The following is a 25902-nucleotide window of genomic DNA, read 5'->3' as shown; positions in this document are numbered from 1 at the left end:
CATGAAGGTTGTGTAGGTTGGTAGTAATACACCACATAATAACAAATAACCCCCTAAAATGAAATCAAGCATGCAGCAAAGTAGTACCATAAATCTGTACCACATCCTATTCTGTAGGCCTAAATCAAACCTCAATGGCTGCGTTTACACAGGCTGCCCAATTGTGATATTTTCCCACTAATTGGTATTTTGACCCATCAGTTAAGTTCTTTGCCAATAATTGGGCAAAAGATCAGACGTAAACGCAGCCTATTTTTCCATGCAATTTGTTTGTAGCCTTTTAACCTGAAAACTGCTGTAATTAGATGGTCAGTCTTTGGGGGCGGTTTCCTGGACACAGATTTTAGTTCTAGTCTTGGATGAAAAAGCAAACTCAATAGAAAATGTGCATTGAAATTGCTTTTAGTCCAATATATGTATCAACTCTCAGTATGACATCCTCATAAATATAGACCTGTTGTTCAATCAGTAAAAAAGTTGGTTCTGTCATTCACTTTTTCCCTCATGATTTCTTAGCCATCAGGATTAGGGTGAAGTTGATCTGTCAGTGCTGTCATGTACTTGGTATGGCACCAATTGGCATCCTTAATGTATGCTATCTACTGGATGTGTTGTACAGAACTCGCCAGCTTTGTAGTACTAAAACCCGGAAATTAGTTACCTGTTCGTTCAGCCATCCCTATGGGAAAAATGAATGGAGAAAGAATAGGGTTTTGGAATAAACGCTGATAAATAAAGTCTGAGGTTAACACAGGTTTAGGAGATCGTATATGTTTTGTACTATGGCATAATAGCAGTCAGTGCACATGACCTTTATGAATTCTGAAGCCTTTATATGCTGTTTTTTATAACAAATTCTTTAAAAAGTCACAAAAAGGGACGTTAGCTGATGAAGATTATCTTATAAAACAAAATGTATCAGATCTCCTAAGCATGTGTTTACCAAAGGCCTTTACCAAAGGCCCCCCAAAAAGACGCCATAAAATATCCTCATAGGCATTGTCCAACAAACCATGGTGGAGTTAGTGCCTACAAAAAGACGCCATTACTATTTCTCTCACTTGTGGTATTACAGAAAATATGCACTTTGTGTGCCACATAGAGATAGAGGACACATCTTTATAACTGCTTTATAGTGGCTGTGACAACATGGGCAGCGCCATTGAGGGTAAAACCCATAGGAATCCCCACCCAGTTTCCTACTTTAAAATGGTGGATGATGGCAATGTCCAATAGCAATGTTCATGCTAAAACGGGTTATATCCATGATGAGTCCTCGATGTATCTTTATGGTGTGACTTGTGGTAACTAATGGCGACCGCATGCAGTAAAGTGGACATTCGTGCCTACAGAAAACTCGAGATTGCCACGGCGAGATAAAGTGAATTAATTTGCTATTTATTTGCAGCGTCAACAGGTGTCTCCAGGTGCGATGTCCAAGGTATGATATGTTGCCTTTTCATATATAGTTATAAGTGTCACGGCTGTTGAAATGAGTGGACCAAGGCGCAGCGTGCGTAGAGTTCCACATTATATTTAATAGTGAAACTTACAACCAAAACAACAAAGAATATAACAAACGTGCAGTATTGCAGTGCTCAAGGCAACTATACAAAAACAAGATCCCACAAACAACAAGTGGGAAAAGGCTGCCTAAATAAAATCCCCAATCAGAGACAACGATAGACAGCTGCATCTGATTGGGAACCATACCAGGCCAACCTAGAAAAGGAAAAACTAGACTGCCCACCCTAATCACACCCTGACCTAACCAAATAGAGAAATAAAAGGATCTAGGGTCAGGGTGTGACAGTACCCCCCCCCCCCCAGTGCGTAGAACCAGAAAACATGGCACCTGAACGGTGACCAACTCCACACGGTGAGTACAGGGAGTTGGTTCTGGTGCCCACCTTGGCTCCGCCAACCACCCCGTGTCCCCCCCCCCAAAAATGGAGGTTGCCTCTTAGGCTTTCGTTGTGGCCGCAAACCCCGGTGTCGTTGTTGTTGCTCCTTCGCTGCCTCCGCCTGCTTCCATGACAGCTGCCTCTGATTGGGAACCACACCAGGCCAACCTACAAAAGGAAAACTAGACTGCCCACCCTAGTCACACCCTGACCTAACCAAATAGAGAAATAAAAGGATCTCTAAGGTCAGGGCGTGACAATAAGCTAGTTTGAATCAGAGTTCGATTGTTACTGTAAATGAAAGTAAAAGCAAGCCTCTGGTGAAACCCATGTCAGAAAACATTTAATAAACAATATATGTAGACAAATTAAAAGGACAGTCTACTTGAACATAGCATACTATAGTTTATGGCCGCGATAGCATACTATATAAATTCCCTTTCAACTTCAATCAACATTTCATTATCAACCAACTTTTACTGCGTGGAAAGTGACAGAACTGATTTTAGCGCATTTCCTAATGACTGACTAATGCCTTTAGCCATAATGCATACTTTTGTTTCATATTAAGAAAAAACAGCAAGAAACAAACAAATTCAATACAAAGCAGTTACACAATAGAAATATAATATGCCTTGATGTATAGATCAAAACACTGTATTTAATAAAAATGGTAAACCTATGTGTTCAGATAGTGACTGGGCATAAATACTTAGAATTCAAGCCCAGGAAAAAGTTATCTGAAATTTACCAGCAGACAAACATACCTTATACAGTCAACACTGATTAAAAAAAATGTCGATCATCAATTCACCAGGACAGGGCACACAGGAACAGGGCTGCTAATACTATACATTTCCTTAATTCTTCATTTGTGTTCGGAAGTATGACACACAAATAATTGTGGCCACAAAGAAAATCAAGATGTTTATGCTCAGAAAAATGTAATTGAGCCAATGGAGAGAATTGTCTTTTTTGATTTCTAAAAACAAGAGGAAAGTGTTTGTCACTGTCATGTCGAGTTGGGAAGTTATGTTATAGCTGGAATGCTAAGTAGGCCTACAGTCCTTTATCTTGTAAACAGAGCAAACAAGTCATGTTGTATCAATACTTACTCTTTGGGACCAGTGTTGTCAACTTTGGGGCCAGTGTTGTCATCTGGCTGATGTCTTAGATAAGGAAAAGGAGAGATGGCTATGTTATAGAATTAACTTAAATGGTTTTATTTATTTAATCTATAGGGTATTGTAGATGCTACATGGTCCAGATCTGTAGCCTAGACAATTCATTTTCTGTACTACATTTCATTCCACAAAATGTTATTTCCTCTTGATCTGAGGTAATGTTGCAAAAGAGAGTTGCTGTTTCACCTACTATGTAAGCATTTTTCGAGGACCACTGGTTCACCCACACCCTAGCAGATGCAGGAACTAGGAGAGAACACAATGCATAGATAATGAGGGAGTTTGCTTTAAACCTCAAGTATTTATGTTAAAAAGTAGGACTTTCATAAATAATCTTAATTTAGAAATAACTTCCATTCTCTCAACCATAGCAATTTATCCTTATGATGGACAACAACAGTTGATTTAAGATATCATTTTAAAGTATTTTACCTTGGATTAACAACAAGATAAAAAAAATAAGTTTGCACATGATTCTGTAGATCGTTCTAGTCCCGACCAACTTGAAAATGAACAACCTATTTCCTGTAACTTCACTTTATAACGTAGATCAGTTTTTAAAAAAATGAACACAGGAAGATGACAAAAGCAAAAGAAGGGGAGCTACATAATCAAGTTCAGGGCACACACCCCCAAATGGTAACACTTTGTTTGAGATAAAACATATTACGTACTAATTTCGAGTTAAGTGGTCTATTTAGGATGTGAATGCCTTCATTATGTATTATTAGCCATTTAATAGTCCATATTTAAGTGTTTTCTCATTCACACATTACAAGTAATGTATTAACTGACCACCAGTCCTTAATAACCTCATTGTTAGCAATATTCAATTATTATTTATGGTTAGTATATTTACACAAGTAAGAGACTCTTAGTATCCTGTCTCAATGTGGGACCTAACTGTTGGTTGGTCGAATGTTTGGTGGAGGTCTATTACCCTTTCATTTGCCAAATTTGCTGTTACTTTTTAAAATGTAGAGAGAGTGCAATGACCTGAAATTAAAGAACTTGCTTTTAAACATTTGAAGACTGAATTGGTACAAACCCTAAACTGTTTGTCCCACTGATGCCAGTTAAGGGACATATGCAGCTATAAATGGCTTTAATGTTCATATATATATATATTTTTTTTCAGAGTACATCTTCAAATTACTTTTGTATCATATTGTTGATACTGTTAACACGAATTCCCTTTATCTTACAAGGTAAGGCACCTTATCTATTTTGTTCACTATGTTCTTAGAAAATGGTCTGATGGTATTAACATACACTACATGACCAAAAGTATGTCGAACATCTCATTCGAAAATCATGGCCATTAATATGGAGTTGGTCCCCCATTTTACTGCTATAACAGCTTCCACTCTTCTGGGAAGGCTTTCCACTAGATGTTGGAACATTTCTGCAGGGACCTTCCATTCAGCCACAAGGGCATTAGTGAGGTTGGGCACTGATGTTGGGCGATTAGGCCTGGCTCGCAGTCGGCGTTCCAATTCATCCCAAAAGTGTTGGATGGGGTTGAGGTCAGGGCTATGTGCAGGCCAGTCAGCTTCTTCCACACCGATCTCAACAAACCATTTCCGTATGGACTTAGCTTTGTGCTGGGGGCATTGTCATGCTGAAACAAGAAAGGGCCTTCCCCAAACTGTTGCCACAAAGTTGGAAGCACAGAATCATCTGGAATGTCATTGTATACTGTAGCGTTAAGATTTCCCTTCACTGGAACTAAGGGGCCTAGACCAAACCATGAACAACAGCCCCAGGCCATTATTCCTCATCCACCAAACTTTAAGTTGACACTATGCATTCGGGCAGGTCGTGTTCTCCTGGCATCAGCCACACCCAGATTAGTCAGTCAGACTGCCAGATGGTAAAGTGTGATTCATCACTCCAGAGAACGTGTTTCCAATGGCGGCAAGCTTTTTACCACTCCAGCCGACGCTTGGCATTGAGCATGGTGATCTTAGGCTTGTGTAGGGCTGCTCGGCCATGGAAACCCATTTCATGAAGCTCAGTTCTTGTGCTGACGTTGCTTCCAGAGGCAGTTTGGAACTCGGTAGTGAGTGTTGTAACCAAGGACAGACAATGTTTACGCGCTGCGCGCTTCAGAACTCAGCGGTCCCGTTCTGTAAGCTTGTGAGGCCTACCACTTCGCGGCTGAGCTGTTGTTGCTCCTAGACATTTCCACTACTTACAGTTGACCGGGGCAGCTCTAGCAGAAATTTGACGAACTGACTCGTTGGAAAGGTGGCATCCTATGATGGTGCCACGTTGAAAGTCCCTGAGCTCTTCAGTAAGGTCATTCTACTGCCAGTGTATGTCTATAGAGTTTGCATGGCTGTGTGCTCGATTTTATACACCTATCAGTAAAGGGTGTGGCTGAAATAGCCAAATCCACTAATTTGTGTCTGCATACTTTTGTATATGTAGTGTATATTACACATCTGTTAGCACATCATAAATGTCATTGTAATTAGGCTACTGTGCAGTTGGGCTGTGGTGACATCAAGGTTAGAGTGCTGGGCTGGTTTGAATCTCACAGCTGATGCGGAATTCTGACTGGAGTGAGCCGGTAACCGGAAGGTTGCAGGCATCAATATCACAGGTGCTACCTATTGGAAGTTATGGCCTTGAGCAAGGCACTTAAATATACACTGATTACATTAACATACAAAACAGGCCGGCTTCCTGCCTACAGACATCATAATCAAGATAACAGAATTTGCCAAGACTGCCATTATTGAGTCTTCCCAATTCAAATAAAATGTTATTCGTCACATGCTGTGTAGACTAACTGTAACGGCAGTCTAGCTCTTCCTCCTCCTCGGACGAGGAGAGGCGAGAAGGATCGGAGGACCTATGTGCAGCGTGGTAAGTTTCCATGATTTAATAACACGAAAACAAGACACTATACAAAATAACAAACAAACTAACCGTCACAGTCCCGTGTGGCACAAACACTGACACAGGAGACAACCACCCACAATCCCCAACACAAAACCACCTATATATGATTCTCAATCAGGGACAACGATTGACAGCTGCCTCTGCTTGAGAACCATATTAGGCCGAACACAGAAACAGACAAACTAGACACACAACATAGAATGCCCCCCCAGCTCACGTCCTGACCAACACTAAAACAAGCACAACACATAAGAACTCTGGTCAGGACGTGACAGTACCCCCCTCCTGAGGTGCGGACTCCGAACGCACCCCTAAAACTCAAGGGGAGGGTCTGGGTGGGCATCTGTCCGCGGTGGCGGCTCCGGCGCAGGACGAGGACACCACTCCACCACTGTCTTTGTCCCCCTCCTTAGCGTCCTTTGAGTGGCGACCCTCGCCCCCGACCTTGGCCTAGGAATCCTCCCCAAGGCCCCCACATGATTTAGGAGACAGCTCAGGACAGAGAGGTAGCTCAGGACAGAGAGGTAGCTCAGGACAGAGAGGTAGCTCAGGACAGAGAGGTAGCTCAGGACAGAGGGGCAACTCCGGACTGAAGGGCAGCTCCGGACAGAGAGGCAGCTCTGGACTGAAGGGCAGCTCCGGACTAATGGCAGCTCCAGACTGAGGGGCAGCTCCGGGCTGAGGGGCAGCTCATGACTGGAGGGCAGCTCATGACTGGAGGGCAGCTCATGACTGGAGGGCAGCTCATGACTGGAAGGCAGCTCATGACTGGAGGGCAGCTCATGGGTGGAAGGCAGCTCATGACTGGAAGGCAGCTCATGACTGGAAGGCAGCTCATGACTGGAAGGCAGCTCATGACTGGAGGGCAGCTCATGACTGGAAGGCAGCTCATGACTGGCAGGCGGCTCTGGCAGCTCCTGACTGGCTGGCGGCTCTGGCAGCTCCTGACTGGCTGGCGGCTCTGGCAGCTCCTGACTGGCTGGCGGCTCCTGACTGGCTGGCGGTTCTGGTGGCTCCTGACTGGCTGGCGGCTCTGGCGGCTCCTGACTGGCTGGCGGCTCTGGCGGCTCCTGACTGACGGACGGCTCTAGCGGCTCCTGACTGACGGGCGGCTCTAGCGGCTCCTGACTGACGGGCGGCTCTAACGGCTTGGGACAGACGGGCGGCTCTGACGGCTCGGGACAGACGGGCGGCTCTGACGGCTCGGGACAGACGGATGGCTCAGATGGCGCTGGGCAGACGGATGGCTCAGACTGCGCTGGGCAGACGGATGGCTCAGACGGCGCTGGGCAGGCAGGCAGGTCACACGGCGCTGGGCAGGCAGGCAGCTCAGACGGCGCTGGGCAGGCAGGCAGCTCAGACGGCGCTGGGCAGGCAGGCAGCTCAGACGGCGCTGGGCAGACGAGCAGTGCAGGCGGCGTTGAGCAGACGAGCAGTGCAGGTGGCGTTGGGCAGACAGCCGACTCTGACCTGCTGAGGCGCACAATAGGCCTGGTGCGTGGTGCCGGAACTGGTGGTACCGGACTGGAGACCCGTACCTCAAGGCTAGTGCGGGGAGCAGGACCAGGGCACACTGAACTCTCGAGGCGCACTATAGGCCTGGTGCGTGGTACCGGCACTGGTGGTACCGGGCTGAGGGCACGCACCTCAGGGCGAGTGCGGGGAGAAGGAACAGTGCGTACAGGGCTCTGGAGACGCACAGGAGGCTTGGTGCGTGGTGCCGGAACTGGAGGTACTGGGCTGGAGACACGCACCACAGGGAGAGTGCGTGGAGGAGGATTGGGCTCTGGAGACGCACTGGAAGCCTGGTGCGTGGTGTAGGCACTGGTGGTACTGGGCTGGGGCGGGAAGGTGGCGCCGGATATACCGGACCGTGCAGGCGTACTGGCTCCCTTGAGCACCGAGCCTGCCCAACCTTACCTGGTTGAATGCTCCCCGTAGCCCGACCAGTGCGGGGAGGTGGAATAACCCGCACTGGGCTGTGTTGGCGAACCGGGGACACCATGCGTAAGGCTAGTGCCATGTATGCCGGCCCGAGAAGACGCACTGGAGACCAGACGCTTTGAGCCGGCTTCATGGCACCTGGCTCAATGCTCACTCTAGCCCGGCCGATACGTGGAGCTGGAATGTACCGCACCGGGCTAAGCACACGTACAGGAGACACCATGCGCTCTTCCGCACAACACGGTGTCTGCCCGTACTCCCGCTCTCCACGGTAAGCATGGGAAGTGGGCTCAGGTCTCCTACCTGACTTCGCCACACTACCCTTTAGCCCCCACCCCAAGACATTTTTGGGATTTCTTCTCGGGCTTCCAGCCATGCTTCCGTGCTGCCTCCTCATACCACCACTCCTGGGCTTTAGCTGCCTCCATCTCTTCACGAGAGCGGCAATATTCTCCAATGTGAGCGCAGTGTCCTTTTCCCTCCAGAATTTCCTCCCATGTCCAGGAGTCCTGTGTAGTGGGCCGCTGCTGCTGCTGCTGCCCGTACTCACGCTGCTTGGTCCGAGTTTGGTGGGTGGTTCTGTAACGGCAGTCTAGCTCTTCCTCCTCCTCGGACGAGGAGAGGCGAGAAGGATCGGAGGACCAATGTGCAGCGTGAGTTCCATGATTTAATAACACGAAAACAAGACACTATACAAAATAACAAACAAACTAACCGTCACAGTCCCGTGTGGCACAAACACTGACACAGGAAACAACCACCCACAATCCCCAACACAAAACATGCCACCTATATATGATTTTCAATCAGGGACAACGATTGACAGCTGCCTCTGATTGAGAACCATATTAGGCCGAACACAGAAACAGACAAACTAGACACACAACATAGAATGCCCACCCAGCTCACGTCCTGACCAACACTAAAACAAGCACAACATATAAGAACTCTGGTCAGGACGTGACACTAACAGTGAAATGCTTACTTAAGGTCCTTCCCAACAACGCAGAGAGAAAGAAAATGAAGAAATAATAGAAAAGTAATAACACTTAATAATAAATACAAAGTAATGATAATTCGGCTATACACGGGGTACCAGTACCCAGTCGATGTGCAGAGATACGTGGTAATTGTGGTAGATATGTACAGTGCCTTCAGAAAGTATTCACACCCCTTGACTTTTTCCACATTTTGTTGTGTTACAACCTGAATTTAACATGGATTTAATTGAGATTTTGTGTCACTGGCCTGCAGACAATACCCCATAAACTCAAAGTGGAATTCTGTTTTTTGAAATTTTAAATAATGAAATAATGAAAAGCTGTCAATAAGTAGAAGAATTTTTAAAAGATTAATGTGCAAATATTATACAATCCAGGTGTGCGAAGCGCTTAGAAACTTACCCAGAAAGACTCACATTTGTAATGGTTGCCAAATATGTATTGAATCAGGGGGTTAAATACTTATCTTATTGAGATGTATTATTGTTTTATTTTTCATAATTAATTTACAAATGTGCAAAATTTTTCTTCCACTTTGACATTACAGGGTATTTTGTGTAGATCTTTGACAAAAAAATGACAATTAAATACATTTTAATACCACTTTGTAACACAACAAAATTTGGAAAAGGTCAAGGGATGTGAATACTTTCTGAAGGCACAGTACATATAACTAAGAATAAAGCGACTAGGCAAAACAATCAACAGTAGCAGCAGTGTATGTTATTAGTCAAAAGAGAGTGCAAAAAGGGTCAATGCAGATAGTTAAATATTTAACCAGCTACACAGACTAACTATTTAGCAGTCTTATGGCTTGGGGGTATAAGCTGTTCAGGGTCCCGCTGGTTCCAGACTTGTTGCATTGGTACCGCTTGCCTTGCGGTAGCAGAGAGAACAGTCTATAACTTGGGTGGCTGGAGTCTTTGACCATTTTTAGGGCCTTCCTCTGATATAGCTTGGTGTAGAGGTCCTGAATGGCAGGGAGCTCGGCCCCAGTGATGTACTGGGCTGTACGCACTATCCGCTGTAGTGCCTTGCGGTCGGATGCCAAGCAATTGCCATACCAAGCGGTGATGCAGCCAGTCAAGATGCTGTCAATGGTGCAGCTGTATAATTTTTTGAGGATCTGAAGGCCCATGCCAAATTTTTTCAGCCTCCTGAGAGGGAAGAGGCGTTATCGTGCCCTCGTCATGAATGTGTTGGTGTGTGTGGACCATGATAGATCCTTTGTGATGTGGACTCTGAGGAACTTGAAGCCCTTGACCTGCTCAGCCCTTTGTTTCCTGTACTCCACAATCATCTCCTTTGTCTTGCTGACATTGAGGGAGAGGTTGTTGTTCTGGGACCACACTGACAGGTCTCTGACCTCCTCCCTGTAGGCTGACTCATCGTCGCTAGTGATCAGGCCTAACACCGTTGTGTCGTCAGCAAACTTAATGATGGTTTTGGAATCGTGTGCGACCATGGAGTCGTGAGTGAATAACGAGTAAAGGAGGGGACTAAGCATGCATCCCTGAGAGGCCACCGTGTTGAGGGTCAGCGTGACGGATGTGTTGTTGCCTACCCTCACCACCAGGAAGCGGCCCGTCAGGAAGTCCAGGATCCAGTTGCAGAGGGAGGTGTGCAGTCCCAGTGTCCTTAGCTTAGTGATGAGCTTGGAGGACACTATAGTGTTGAATTCTGAGCTATTGTCAATGAACAACATTCTGTAGGTGTTCCTCTGGTCCAAGTGGGAGAGTGCAGTGTGGAGTGCAATAGAGATTGCGTTATCTGTGGATCTGTAGGGGCAGTATGTGAATTGGAGTGGGTGATGGTGTTGATGTGAGCCATGACCGGCCTTTCAAAGCATTTCATGGTTACAGATGTGAGTGCTACGGGGCGATACTCATTTAGACAGGTTACCTTGGCGTTCTTGGGCACAGGCACAATGGTGGTCTGCTAGAAACATGTAGGTATTACAGACTGGGTCAGGGGCAGGTTGAAAATGTCAGTGAAGACACTTGCCAGCCAGTCAGCACATGCTCTGAGTACTCGTCCTGGTAATCTCTCTGGTCCTGCGGCCTTGTGATTGTTAACCTGTTTAAAGATCTTACTCACATTGGCTACGATGAGCGAGATCACACAGTTGCCCGGAACAGCTGGTGCTGTCATGCATGTTTCAGTGTTTCTTGCCTCGAAGCGAGCATAGAAGGCATTTAGTTTATCTGGTAGGCTTGCGTCACTGGATAGCTCGCGGCTAGGTTTCCTTTGTAATCTGTGATAGTTTGCCCGCTCTGTCACATCCGACGAGCGTCAGAGCCATAGTAGTAGGATTCGATCTTAGTCCTGTATTGGCACTTTGCCTGTTTGATGGCTTGTCAGATGTTGTTGCGGGATTTCTTATAAGCGTCCGGATAAGGGACCCGCTCATTAACAACACCCTCCCTTGAGGCAGCTCACATTGTGAAGAATCAATAATGGCATTGCTGGCAGATTTGAATTGATATTTTGTAAGCAGGAAGTCGGCCCATTATGTATGATGATTTTATCTTGCTGATTGTACCTTTAACCCCTAACCTAAATTACAGTACAATTAATTGTTATTCCCAACATTGTGTGTTATTGATATGATACTGTGATACTTCTTACTGTAAGAAATGTAGACATACACATAGAAAAAACATATAGTGGGAAACAGTCAATACTGTTTCATGTTACATGTAAAACTCTAACTGAAATCTCAATGATGTTTTATTTGATTTCTAGGCTCTGAAATGCATTTGGCTAAGCCATCTTTTGAAGTATCTTGCACAAATAATGCAAAAGAAGAAATGTGCAATTCCACCACAGCCTGTGGATGGAATGGTTTCCTGAAACAAGTGCAATTTATTTGCTCTAAAGTTTTGAACGGTAAGAAGCTCATCTACTACCTGTCCCATCTGTAGATTAGTTATAATGCATTATGCCACCTGGGACATACTTTTTTTCAAATAAGTAGGAATGTGCATTATGCATTTTGGTCATAAAATGAATCATAGGGTGTTATAACTACTTGTGTAGAGTTTGTTATGAGTTGTCATGACAGGTTATATGAAGTGATATATGCACTACCCATACTGAAAAATATTTACATGTACAAGGCCTTCAGAAAATCTTCATACTCTTGACTTATTACACATTTCGTTGTGTTACAGCCTGAATTACATAATTACATAATTATTCACACACCTGGGTCAATACATAATTATTCACACACCTGAGTCAATACTTTGTAGAAGCACTTTTGGCAGCGATTACAGCTGTGAGTCGTTCTATGTAAGTCTCTAAGAGCTTTCCACACCTGGATTGTGCAACATTTGCCCATTATTACTTTTGGTTGTTGATCATTGCTAGACAACCATTTTCAGGTCTTGCCATACATTTTTAAGTAGATTTAAGTCAAAACTGTAACTGTTTTCTTGGTAAGCAACTCCAGCATAGATTTGGCCTTGTGTTTTAGGTTATTCTCCTGCTGAAAGGTCAATCTCCCAGTGTCTGGTGGAAACCAGACTGAACCAGGTTTTCTTCTAGGTTTTTGCCTGTGCTTAGCTCCATTCTATTTTTTTATCCTGAAAAACTCCCCAGTTCTTAATAATTACAATCATACCCATAACATGATGCAGCCGTAGCACACCCACCCGTAGCATGCGCTCCAGCAGGTATATCTCACTGGTCATCCCCAAAGCCAACAGCTCATTTGGCCGCCTTTCCTTCCGGTTATCTGCTTCCAGTGACTGGAACGAATTGCAAAAATCGCTGAAGCTGGAGCGCATGCTACGGAAGCTACATTTCAAGCTGAAGCTACATTTCCCTCACTAACTTTAAACATCAGCTATCTGAGCAGCTAACCGTTCGCTGCAGCTGTACATTGTTGTCACGAGAATTTTCAATCCCAATGACGATAACTAAACAATTATTTAAGCTTTGACCAATCCCCAAGGTTTGTAAGACCCTGGGTTTAATAATAATTAGGCAAAGACTCAGCTTCTGCAAAAGGGCCGTAAGGTTTATTCAGAGAGCGTTCTAAAGTAAAAAATGCAAAGACATGTCATTTTATAACTCCCACCCCCCCACCTACTTACACGCACACACAGACACACAAACAGTAGGTGGGATGTATCTTTCCCCACAGTCCACATTCCTCGTTTATCACTACCAAGCTGGCAGTTCCATGCCGTTCCCTCCCTCCCTAGATTAGAGGGACCTTGACAGGGTCTCTTTCCTGTCGTAAGTTTTTCAGAGTTCCAACCAGGTCAGGTCATGTATAGTTCAATTGTCCTCTGTGTTTTCTTAGTCACACATTTCTCTCCTTTATCTTGTCTCGACCAAACCTTATTGGACTTTAGTCTATCACTCCAATTCATTTTACTTTACATAATCTAATAATTACGTTAGTCTAATTATTCTTATACATGTTACATAATCTAATAATTACGTTTCAGGGTGGAATTCTTTAGTCATTACTTTAAACATATAAATTCCCTTAACAATAGTCCATCTGTAAATAACCCAACCAATCTACCGACCTCATCCCCAAATTGTTTTTATTTACTTTCCTGCTCTTTTGCACACCAGTATCATTACTTGCACATCATCATCTGCTCATCTATCACGCCAGTGTTAATCTGCTAAATTGTAATTACTTTGCTACTATGGCCTATTTATTGCCTTACCTCCTCACACCATTTGCACACACTGTATATAGATTTTTTTTCTCTATTGTGTTATTGACTGTACGCTTGTTAATTCCATGTGTAACTCTGTGTTTTTGTTTGTGTCGCACTGCTTTGCTTTATCTTGGCCAGGTCGCAGTTGTAAATGAGAACTTGTTCTCAACTAGCTTACCTGGTTAAATAAAGGTGAAATAAATGTAAAAAATAAAATAAAAGCCACCACTATGCTTGAAAATATTGAGTGTTACTCAGTAATGTGTTATATTGGATTTTTTTTGTTGCCTTGTTGCAAACAGGATGCATGTTTTGGAATATTATTATTTTTCACTCAATTAGGTTAGTGTTGTGGAGTAACTACAATGTTGTTGATCCATCCTCAGTTGTCTCCTATCACAGCCATTAAACTATGTAACTGTCACCATTGGCCCCATGGCGTGGTTTCCTTCCTCTTCAGCAACTGAGTTAGAAAGGACACCTGTATCTTTGTAGTGACTGGGTGTATTGATAACCTTCCAAAGTGTAATTAATAACTTCACCATGCTCAAAGGGATATTCAATGTCTGCCTTTTTATTTTTTATCCATCTACCAATAGGTGCCTTCTTTTTGAGGCATTGAAAAACCTCCCTGGTCTTTGTGGTTGTATCTGTGTTGGAAGTTTGCTGCTCGACTGAAGGACCTTCAAGATAATTGTATGTGTGGGGTACAGAGATGAACTATTCATTCAAAGATCATGTTAACCTAAATGACAGAGTGTAAATGACAGAGTGAACAGAATAATAATATTCCAAAACATGCATCCTTTTTGCAACAAGGCACTAAAGTAAAAATGCTAAAAATGTGGCAAAGAAATGAACTTTGTCCTGAATACAAAGCGTTATGTTTGGGGCAAATCGAACACAACACATCACTGAGTACCACTCTTCATATTTTCAAGCATGGTGGTGGCTGTATCATGTTATGGATATGCTTATCATCGGCAAGGACTACAGTTTTTTTAGGATAAAAAGAAACAGAATAGTGCTAAGCACAGGAAAAATCCTTAAAGAAAACCTTGTTCAGTCTGCTTTCCAACAGACACTAGGAGACAAATTCACCTTTCAGCACAACAACCTAAAACACAAGGCAAAATATAGTTGCTTACCAAGACGACATTGAATATTCCTGAGGCCTAGTTACAGTTTTGACTGAAATCGACTAGAAAATCTATGATAAAACTTGAAAATGCTTTCTAGCAATGATCAACAACCTGACATAGCTTGAAGATTTGTTTAAATATTGTACAATCCAGGTTGTACAATCCTTAGAAACTTACACAGAAAAACTTACAGTTGAAGTTGGAAGTTTACATACAACTTAGCCAAACACATTTAAACTCAGTTTTTTACAATTCCTGATATTTAGTCCTAGTAAATATTCCCTGTCTTAGGTCAGTTAGGATCACCACTTTATTTTAAGAATGGGAAATGTCTGAATAATTGTAGAGAGAATGACTTATTTCAGCTTTTATTTATTTCATCACATTCCCAGTGGGTCAGTAGTTTACATACTCTCAATTAGTATTTGGTAGCATTGCCTTTAAATTGTTTAACTTGGGTTAAACGTTTCGGGTAGCCTTTCCACAAGCTTCCCACAATAAGTTAGGTGAATTTTGGCCCATTTCTCCTGACAGAGCTGGTGTAACTGAGTCAGGTTTGTAGGCCTCCTTGCTCACACGCGCTTTTTCAGTTCTGCCCACATATTTTCTATAGGATTGAGGTCAGGGCTTTGTGATGTCCACTCCAATACCTTGACTTTGTTGCCATTTTGCCACAACTTTGGAAGTATGCTTGGGGTCATTGTCCATTTGGAAGACCTATTTGCAACCAAGCTTTAACTTCCTGACTGATGTCTTGAGATGTTGCTTCAATATATCCACATAATTTTCCTCCCTCATGATGCCATCTATTTTGTGAAGTGCACCAGTCCCTCCTGCAGCAAAGCACTCCCACAACATGATGCTGCCACCCCCGTGCTTCACGGTTGGAATGGTGTTCTTCAGCTTGCAAGCCTCCCCCTTTTTCCTCCAAACATAACGATGGCCGTTATGGACAAAAAGTTCTATTTTTGTTTCATCAGACCAGAGGACATTTCTCCAAAAGTACAATCTTCGTCCCCATGTACAGTTGCAAACCGTAGTCTGCTTTTTTATGGCGGTTTTGGAGCAGTGGCTTCTTCCTTGCTGAGCGGCCTTTCAGTTTTGGTCGATATAGGACTCGTTTTACTGTGGATATAGATACTTTTGTACCTGTTTCCTCCAGCATCTTCACAGGGTCTTTTGCTGTTGTTCTGGGATTGATTTGCACTTTTCGCACCAAAGTACGTTCATCTCTAGGAGACAGAACGCGTCTCCTTCCTGAGCAGTATGACGGCTGGGTGGTCCCATGGTGTTTATACACTGCTCAAAAAAATAAAGGGAACACTTAAACAACACAATGTAACTCCAAGTTAATCACACTTCTGTGAAATCAAACTGTCCACTTAGGAAGCAACACTGATTGACAATAAATTTCACATGCTGTTGTGCATTAACAATACATTTGTGGAGTGGTTGAAAAACAAGTTTTAATGACTCCAACCTAAGTATGTAAACTTCCAATTTCAACTGTATTTGTGGAAATACATTGACTGCATGCTGTTGTTGCTAGTAAAATATATTTCATGAATGAATATATTTCATTTTTTAATGATGGGTAAATTTTGCTTTTTACCTTACATACTGTAGCTAGGCTACATAATTTAAAAAAAATAAAATCAGCACTAAATCACAATAGCATTCTGTGGTAAAGTTTGAATGACTCGACTGATAACAATGCTTCCAATAATCTTTTTCTCAAATAACTTGGTCCATTGTTGAATTGTGTCATTGGAGTCAATGGAAGGTCACATCTGAAACACGAAATAAAATGTACAAATTACCTCTGTGCACTTAACATAAGTATTTGAACATCAAATTGATACTTACAATGCAGATTCCTTCACCTCCAGTGTCTATTGCAGACTCAAAAGTTATAAAAATATATATATTTGTCTTTTAGCAGATGCTCTTATCCAGTGCGACTTACATTTAGTGCATTCATCTTACAATAGCTAGGTAGGACAACCACATCACAGACATGGTCATTCCATTTTCCCTTAATAAAGTTATCAGCATAGTCAGAGCTAGAAAGAGGGGGGGGGGTTCAAGTGCAAGTGTTTTATTTTATGACGGGGGATGGGGATTATTTAAGATACTCTTTGAAAAGGTAGGGTTTCAGGTGCTTTCACAAGATGGGCAGGGACTCTGCTGTCCTTGCTTCAGGGGGAAGCTGGTTCCAACATTGGGGTGCCAGAACAGAGAAGTGCTTGGACTGGGCTGTGTGGGAGCTGCCCTCCCATAGGGGTGGGAGGGCCAAGAGATCATAGGTGGCAGAACGGATTATTCGGGTTGGGGTGTAGGATTTGAGCATAGCCTGAAGGTAGGGATGGGCAGTTCCTGTTGCAGCTCTGTAGGCAAGCACCATGGTCTTGTAGTGGATGCGAGCCTCGACTGGGAGCCAGTGGATTGTGCAGAGAAGCAGGGTGACATGGGAGAACTTGGGAAGGTTGAAAACTAGGCAGGCTACAGCATTCTGGATAAGTTGCAGGGGTTTTATGGCACAAGTGGGGAGCCCAGCCAACAGCGAGTTGCACTAGTCCAGACAAGTGCATGGATTAGGACCTGCGCCGCTTCCTGTGTGAGGAAGTGTAGTACTCTACGGATGTTATTGAGCATGAACCTGCAGAAGCAAGTCACTGGAATTGTCAACCGTGATGGAGGTCTTTGAGTGGGTAGGCCTTCCCTGGGAGGAAGAGCAGCTCCATCTTAATGAGATAGAGCTTGAGGTGGTGGGCCGACATCGGAGCTGAGACATCTGCCACCTGATAGGCGAGACCTGTGAGGATATGACGGAGCCAAGTGACTTGGTGTATAGAGTGAACAGGGCCTAGAACCGAGCCCTGGGGGACATGTGTAGTGAGAGTATGTAGTGCAGACATAGAACGTCTCCACGTCACCTGGTGGAGCGGCCTGCCAGGTAGGCTCCAATCCAAGAGTGTGTAGCGCCTGAGATGCCCAGCCCTGAGGGTGGAGAAGAGGATCTGATTGTTCATGGTGTTGAAGGCAGCGGATAGATCTAGGAGAATGAGAACAGAGGAGAGAGTCAGCTTTGGCAGTGCGGAATGCCTATGTGACACAGAAGAGCAGTCTCAGTTGAGTGACCCATCTTGAAGACTGACTGGTTAGTCAAGATCTTTCTGAGATATCTGATCAACACTTGTTATACTGCACGCAAAATTGTTTTGGAAAGGAAAGAAACAAGGGATACAGGTTTTGACATCAGATGAGTTGAGTGTTGGATTTCTTTCTCTTAGCTGCCCACAGCCCTGTTCTGTAAGCTCACTATGAGTCAATAAGCCACGGAGCAGGAGGGGAGGGCCGCACTGGTCGGGAAGAAAGGGGGGTTAGCAGAAGGGAGAGGCTATTGGATAGAATAGGTGAGAGTATTAGGAGCAAGAGAGAAAATTGCTACTGCGCATGACCGTCTGGGTTGGGGCTAAGTGGCTAGGGTTGGAGGAAATGGAGATGGAAAGGAAACAAACTAGTGATCAGAGACCTGAAGGGGGGGTTGCAGTGAGATTAGTAGACAAAGCATCTAGTAAAGATAAGGTCAAGCATATCGCCTGCCTTGAGTTGCAGGGGGTTGGGAAAGGGTGAGGTCAAAAGAGGCAAGTAGGGGAAAGAGAGTTGGAAAGAAATTATATCAGGTGGTTGAAGTCGCCAAGTACGAAGAGCGTTGAGCCATTGTCAGGAAATTAGTTTATCAAGGTGTCAAGCTCGTTGAGGAACTCGCCAAGGGCACCTGGTGGGTGATAGATGACAACAATGTTAAGCTTGAGTGAAAAAGTGACAGTAACAGCATGGATTTCAAATGAGGATATGGACAGGTGACAGGGAGAAGAGAAAATCTCCACTTAGGAGAAATGAGTAGCCCTGTGCAACGACTAGATGCTCTTGGACTATGAGAGAAAAATGTAGTCAGATTGAGATCAGCTGGAGTAGCAGTGTTCTCTGGGCTGATCCATGTCTCCATCAGGGCCAAAAAGTCAAGGGACTGAAGGGCAGCATACCTGAGATGAACTCGCTCTTCTTGACCGCAGATTGGCAGTTCCAAACGTTGCCAGAGACCCTGAATTCCACATGGGTTGGTCGTGCATGGTGCACTAAATTAGAAGAGTTGCAGCAAAGGGGTGGGGAGCTTTTGTTAGGCCTACAGAGACAGGAGCAAACAGGTATAGAAAACACACACATAGTTGGCAAAGCTACAAAAGAGCAAAAATGAGATCAGAATATAACTCAGTAAGATATTAAGTGGGAGAGTGGCTGTTACGTACGCCTCTAGGAAGAGGGAACGCAACACCCTGCTACAACTCAACTCCCTGTGGAGTGAAAGAGGTATGGATTTGTAGGTGCGAGTAAGGATGACAAAAGCAGAGAATTTATTCCTTCACACGGTAATATGGGGAAAAGGGGCTGATGGAAGCAAAGAAAGTAAATGTCAAAGCCCCCTCTCCTACCTTACCTGCCTATCCACTACTTACCGCACCAACCAAAATACAGGGGATGGTCCGCCCAGGTCTTACCTAGTGTGTATAGACATAGTACATACTGAAAGAGATTTGCGTCAGTTCAAATCTGGTATCAGGACAAAATGTGATTCAGAGTCACCGAATATATTTTAAGTATTTTAATTAAACTCAATTGATAAATGGTAAATGCAATTTTCGTATATACGGGTTCACTGTATCACCACGCAGGGTAAAGCAGGGAACTGTGGAATGTACTCAAATAGCAGTTCTTATACTATGACAGCTTTAGTTCCAACTCGTCCAGTTGGCCTAACATAGTAGAGGCTGAGCGCGGTTTAAACTCTTGATCCGCCTTTGGTGGCATCCGGACTTGTCCAAGTCCCTTAGTGCTTTCCTTTGTCCACATCTGGTTGCTGGGTAGATTAGCTCCGTCTTGTGTCTCTCCCTTGATTCTTCACTCAAACAATTCCTAATATGGTACTGATCAGTGCCCTAACCACCCTGGTTGGCCTAGAGAGATGCACCCCTCCCCTCTCCAGCTTGACCACAGCTTTTATGGCCTGTGTTGGTCAGTCATTACACACCTAGACACACACACATCTGTATTGTTTGTGTGTGTGTGTAACAAAACAATATTAATCTTCAAACAATATGCTAGCAGGCTATAGTGCATAAACATAAATCCTAACAATACTACGGGGTGTATATGTATGCCCGCAGGCCTCTTGCCTAAACACTCCCTAGGTGCCTTCCCCTTCCCCCCTGGGAACAAAAAACAGAATAATTACTAATCACGAACACAGTCCTTTTGGCATACACACCCCTTGCAGGACCGGCTACAAAATACTATACAGAAACTATTTGAGCAACAACCAACACAAAAAAATCAAAGAAGCGCTCTCTGAGCAACAACCAATACAGAACATAACCATCAGCTCTCTTAACAACAACCAACACAGGACACACTAATCATCTCTTCTTCTGAGCATCAGAACACTGGCTTATATAGCTGGAGAAGTTGTCTGTAATGGGATACAGCTTTATCCCCTGACGAGAGGGCGGGGTCAACTCCAATTAGCAATGGGGCCGACCAATCAGCTGCTTGGTGGGAATTTCAGGAATCCATCCTGAAACACACACATACAAACAAAAACCACAACACGGAAACTGGGGAACGTAACAGTGGTGTGGAGCCTTCCTCTCAGAACTCCGCAGAACAACTCGGCAGAACCGTCTTTTTTTTGGCGACGAGACTGCCACTGACACGAATGCCGCTTACAGCTACTGCTGAGAAACCAAGGGAGACTGAAGTACTTACACTAATTGCTGATTGCCTGGGAAACCATTCCCCCTCCAATACAGCCACTGATTACCAAAACAAGTCACAAATTCCCTACCCTTAATCCTGGTTGATGTGTCAACAACTATCTGCAAGTTATTAGCAATCAGCAGTTCACACACCAGGTAGGCTAATAGGCTAATACATACATGACATTAACTGTACTGTACTGAACTCTACTCAACTTTAATTTTCAAAACAATTCTTACCTTGGTCAGTCACACTGCATGTTGGTGGCAAGCTAAAGCAGGAGCTAGTTAGCCAGCTAACGTTAGCTGTGTTAACAAGCTTGCTGAAAATTCTTGCTTGCAGTTGAAGAAATTATCTTCTTCCTCTGTCACCCACCAGGTAAAAAACATATTTTAATTCAATGTTATGAATCTATAATCAAATAAATTGCCATTATCCACGAGAAAGCTTTTGGTAGTGACAGCTGCTCTTCTCCTTCGGAATACATTTCTAAATTGTGAAGGCTGCTCTGTCAGTTTGAGGCGGGGCTCTGCAACATTTAAAATTGTGATTGACAACTCTGGAAAAATATATTTGAATATATATTTACAGATATGTTCTACGTTCAAGTGTCTTTTCGAAATTAACACCTCATTTATTTTTACTGTTTCATAAGTGGCAGTAGGCTATACCTCAATAGCTGCAGAATTTTTTCAACAACAACTCAATGATCCAACTTTTGCATGCAAAACACCTCTTTGGGAACCTAATGCTAAGGTACCAGAGATCAATTAAAGACTCAATATTGTCATCGGTGTGGAGAAGGTTGTGAGGTGTGAGTGTGTATTTGACATATTTTATTTATTTATGTTTGATAAATACATTTTCCCAATATATTTACATATATTTCCAATTGATTTAAATATATAATTTTTCCGTATGGGTATAAGTGTGTAATTCATAAGGCATTATAGATGTAGTCTTTATGTGTGTTGCCTAATAGAATGTGATATTTTTCTAGGCGAGTTCCAATGCAAGCATGAAATAACTGAACCTTCGGAGAAAGAAACATGTAAAAAACTAATGGAGAATTTTTGCAATAATAACTCCGAATGTGGATTCAATCACTCTGCTATTATTAACAACAATGCTTTAAAATGCACCATAAAGATTAAACAAGGTATGTATCTTGTCACTCATACACTCATACACACATTTTATAATATGTACTGCTCTGTTTTACCTATGGTACTATAATTATTAAAATTACAATTATGGGGTAGCATTTAGGGTGTACCTGTGTCACTATTAATTTAGTTATAGTAACATTTATATATTTTGAACAAAACTGATTTATGTTCTGAAATACATTATTGCAGCTTTACGTCAATGTGCATGTTTTAATGGGGCGGCAGGGTAGCCTAGTGGTTAGAGCGTTGGACTAGTAACCGAAAGGTTGCAAGTTAAAATCCCTGAGCTGACAAGGTACAAATCTGTCGTTCTGCCCCTGAACAGGCAGTTAACTTCTCTAGGGTATGTGGGACGGTAGCGTCCCACCTCGTCAACAGCCAGTGAAACTGCAGGGCGCCAAATTCAAAACAACAGAAATCCCATAATTTAAATTCCTCAAACATACAAGTGTTTTACACCATTTTAAAGATACACTTGTTGTAAATCCAGCCAAAGTGTCCGATTTCAAAAAGGTTTTACGACGAAAGCACACCAAACGATTATGTTAGGTATGAGCGAAGTCACAGAAAAAGACAGCCATTTTTCCAGCCAAAGAGAGGAGTAACAAAAATCAGAAATAGAGATACAATTAATCACTAACCTTTGATGATCTTTATCAGAAGACACTCATAGGACTTCATGTTACACAATACATGTATGTTTTGTTCGGTAAAGTTCATATTTATATCCAAAAATCAGAGTTTAGGCGGGACGCTACTGTCTCACTTGGCAAAAAGCCTGAGAAAATGCAGAGCGCCAAATTCAAATGAATTACTATGAAAATTACTATAAAAATCTAACTTTCATTAAATCACACATGAAAGATACCAAATTAAAGCTACACTGGTTGTGAATCCAGCCAACATGTCAGAATACAAATAGGCTTTTCGGCGAAAGCAAACGATGCTATTATCTGAGGATAGCACAATAGTAAACAAAGACAGAGAAGTATATTTCAACCCTGCAGGCGCGACACAAAACGCAGAAAGAAAATATAATTCATGCCTTACCTTTGATGAGCTTCTGTTGTTGGCACTCCAATATGTCCCATAAACATCACAAATGGTCCTTTTGTTCGATTAATTCTGTCGATATATATCCAAAATGTCCATTTATTTGGCGCGTTTGATCCAGAAAAACACCGGTTCCAACTTGCTCAAACGTGACTACAAAATATCTCAAATGTTTACCTGTCAACTTTGCCAAAAAATGTCAAACTACTTTTGTAATACAACTTCAGGTATTTTTTAACGTTAATAATCGATAAAATTGCAGACGGGATGATCTGTGTTCAATACAGGATTAAAACCAACTATAGCTAGCTTTCTGGTCTCGTGCCTCTAACAAACAGGACACTTCGAGTGACTCTACTTCAAGATGGCCGTACTTCTTCATTACACAAAGGAATAACCTCAACCAATTTCTCAAGACTGGTGACATCCAGTGGAAGCGGTAGGAACTGCAAGCAAGTCCCTTAGAAATCTGGTTTCCCAATGAAAACCCATTGAAAAGAGAGTGACCTCAAAAAAAAAATCTGAATGGTTTGTCCTCAGGGTTTTGCCTGCTAAATAGGTTCTGTTATACTCACAGACATGATTCAAACAGTTTTACAAACTTCAGAGTGTTTTCCATCCAAATCTACTAATAATATGCATATCTTATCTTCTGGGGATGAGTAGCTGGCAGTTTAATTTGGGCATGCTTTTCATCCAAAATTCCGAATGCTGCCCCCTACCCTAGAGAAGTTTTAACCCACTGTTCCTAGGCCGTCATTGAAAATAAGAATTTGTTCTTAACTGACTTGCCTAGTTAAATAAAGGTTTTTAAAAAATGCTATTTTTAAGTTGTGTTTTTGCCATATTTGCAGCATTGTCGACACAATCAATTGTGTCAGCAGTGAAAGCGGATGAACCCAGAAATGGTAATTATAATCTCAATACATCATAAAGTATAAGAGATGGAAGCAATAGGGTAGTGTTAAGATGGATGCATATACAGCTATACATTTAAAAACCATGGTGTCCTCTGTACTGAACACATATAGCCTAGTTCCAAAGCTCTTTTTTCCCATTAATTGTCAATATTTGTATGTGTTCCTTTTACCATTGTATGAGGATTTGGCCTGTTCTATTGATTTAATATATTTTTCATACACAGAAACATCTGGAAACGACGCAAATTCCAACTGGTCGAACAATTTCACTTGCATTTGCATTGCCAGCATTATCATTGGATTTTTCATTGGATTTTTCATTGGATTTTACATTGGATTTTGTATTGATTGTAGTTGTCTGGTATGTGTTCTTTGTACTTTGTCAGAGATACAGTATATTTTCAGGATTCTCAACATTTCTGGGAATGTAAATATATGAAAACAATAGAACTGGAAGTTGTAAAATGTCTGATGTCCTGTATCTTATTCAATTGTCTATATTTTATAGGAGAGAAATATGGATCATCGCCGTGGTAACAGGTACACTGCAGTACCTGTAGAAGTGGGCCTAAACTAAAGTTTTATATAACATCCAGCACACAGACAAGCCAACTGAATCTGAGTTTAACAGAGTCTATTTGTTTCATTTATTTATTTTGTATTTTGGGTGCATTATTTTTGTCTGAGCTGGGGTTGAGTGATTGGGGGGGGGGGGGGTTGAGTCAACTTTCACTGACTCGGGATCAGGCCCTTAATTGTTTTATTTCCCTGTTTAACTCTGTTGCAGATAAAACATTTGCATACAAAAAAGTAAGAGTAAAAGACAGACGTTATCATTGGTGTACGCATGGGGTGGCAGGTAGCCTAGTGGCGCTTTCTCCCGCGATGGATAGTGGTTCTGAAACATAATCTTCAGTGCGCCGTTGAATTGGCGCCTTTCCCCTTTATGTTGCTATGTGCATAATAGCAAACTTAACCAGAATGTTGATGTTGAGAACAATGCGAAGGAGGCAGCAGCTGAATGAGGAGATGAGGAAACAGGTCTTGCCTTAATTGTCTTAAGAAAATTGAGGGGAAACACCAACTTAATTAATGAATAGCCTAACTGTTAACTTCTACTTGCTACGCATCCCGGATCCGGGAGCACCCCCATCAGTAAAAAAAGCTGACTAGCATAGCCTAGCATAGCGCCACAAGTAAATACTAGCATCTAAATATCATAAAATCACAAGTCCAAGACACCAGATGAAAGATACAGATCTTGTGAATCCAGCCATCATTTCTGATTTTTAAAATGTTTTACAGGGAAGACACAATATGTAAATCTATTAGCTAACCACGATAGCAAAATACACAACTTTTTTTCCCCACCATTTTTTTCCTGCATAGGTAGCTATCACAATTTCGACCAAATAAAGATATAATTAGTCACTAACCAAGAAATAACTTCATCAGATGACAGTCTGATAACATATTTATTGTATAGCATATGTTTTGTTAGAAAAATGTGCATATTTCAGGTATAAATCACAGTTCTACATTGCAGCTGCAACCTGAAATAGCGTTGGAAGCAGCCGGAATAATTACAGAGACCGACGTCAATTACCAAAAGAATCATCCTAAAACACTTCTGAAAAATAAACGGCCTACAGCAATCGAAAGACACAGGTCTTGTGAATCCAGACAATATTTCAGATTTTCTAAGTGTTTTACAGGGAAGACACAATATGTAAATCTATTAGCTAACCACGATAGCAAAACACAATCTTTTTTTCTCCAACATTTTTTCCTGCATCAGTATGCTATCACTAATTCGACTAAATAACGATATATATAGCCACTAACCAAGAAACAACTTCATAAGATGACAGTCTGATAACATATTCATGGTATAGGATAGTTTTTTTTTTAGAAAAATGTGCATATTTCAGGTATAAATCACAGTTCTACATTGCAGCTGCAATCTGAAATAGCGTTGGAAGCAGCCGGAATAATTACAGAGACCCCAGAGACCGACGTCAATTACCAAAAGAATCATCCTAAAACACTTCAGAAAAATAGACAGCCTACAGCAATCGAAAGACACAGATCTTGTGAATCCAGAGAATATTTCAGATTTTCTAAGTGTTTTACAGCGAAAACACAATATAGCATTATATGAGCGTACCACAAT

The 25902-nt window shown here is 42.6% G+C and overlaps 2 long non-coding RNA genes across 3 annotated transcripts; one reads left to right on the top strand and one right to left on the bottom strand.

Annotated features, from left to right (window-relative positions):
* Positions 1 to 1316: 1316 nt before the first annotated feature.
* Positions 1317 to 24411, top strand: LOC139563988 (uncharacterized). The gene is made up of 7 exons (XR_011672678.1): positions 1317 to 1441; positions 4227 to 4296; positions 11689 to 11832; positions 21588 to 21746; positions 23664 to 23717; positions 23954 to 24090; positions 24238 to 24411. It is a non-coding gene; the product is annotated as an uncharacterized lncRNA (long non-coding RNA).
* Positions 1519 to 6645, bottom strand: LOC139563986 (uncharacterized). Of its 2 annotated transcripts, XR_011672676.1 has the most exons (4): positions 3521 to 6645; positions 3279 to 3334; positions 3020 to 3073; positions 1519 to 2886 (listed from the first exon to the last, which is right to left on the bottom strand). It is a non-coding gene; the product is annotated as an uncharacterized lncRNA (long non-coding RNA). The 2 variants fall into 2 exon arrangements; XR_011672675.1 differs by having other exon boundaries at positions 1519 to 3073.
* Positions 24412 to 25902: the final 1491 nt, after the last annotated feature.

This window comes from Salvelinus alpinus, chromosome 35 (assembly GCF_045679555.1).
Source record: "Salvelinus alpinus chromosome 35, SLU_Salpinus.1, whole genome shotgun sequence".
Lineage (NCBI taxonomy): Eukaryota > Metazoa > Chordata > Actinopteri > Salmoniformes > Salmonidae > Salvelinus > Salvelinus alpinus.
Note: the sequence above shows the minus strand (reverse complement) of the source record. Positions and strands in the feature narration are given on the sequence as shown.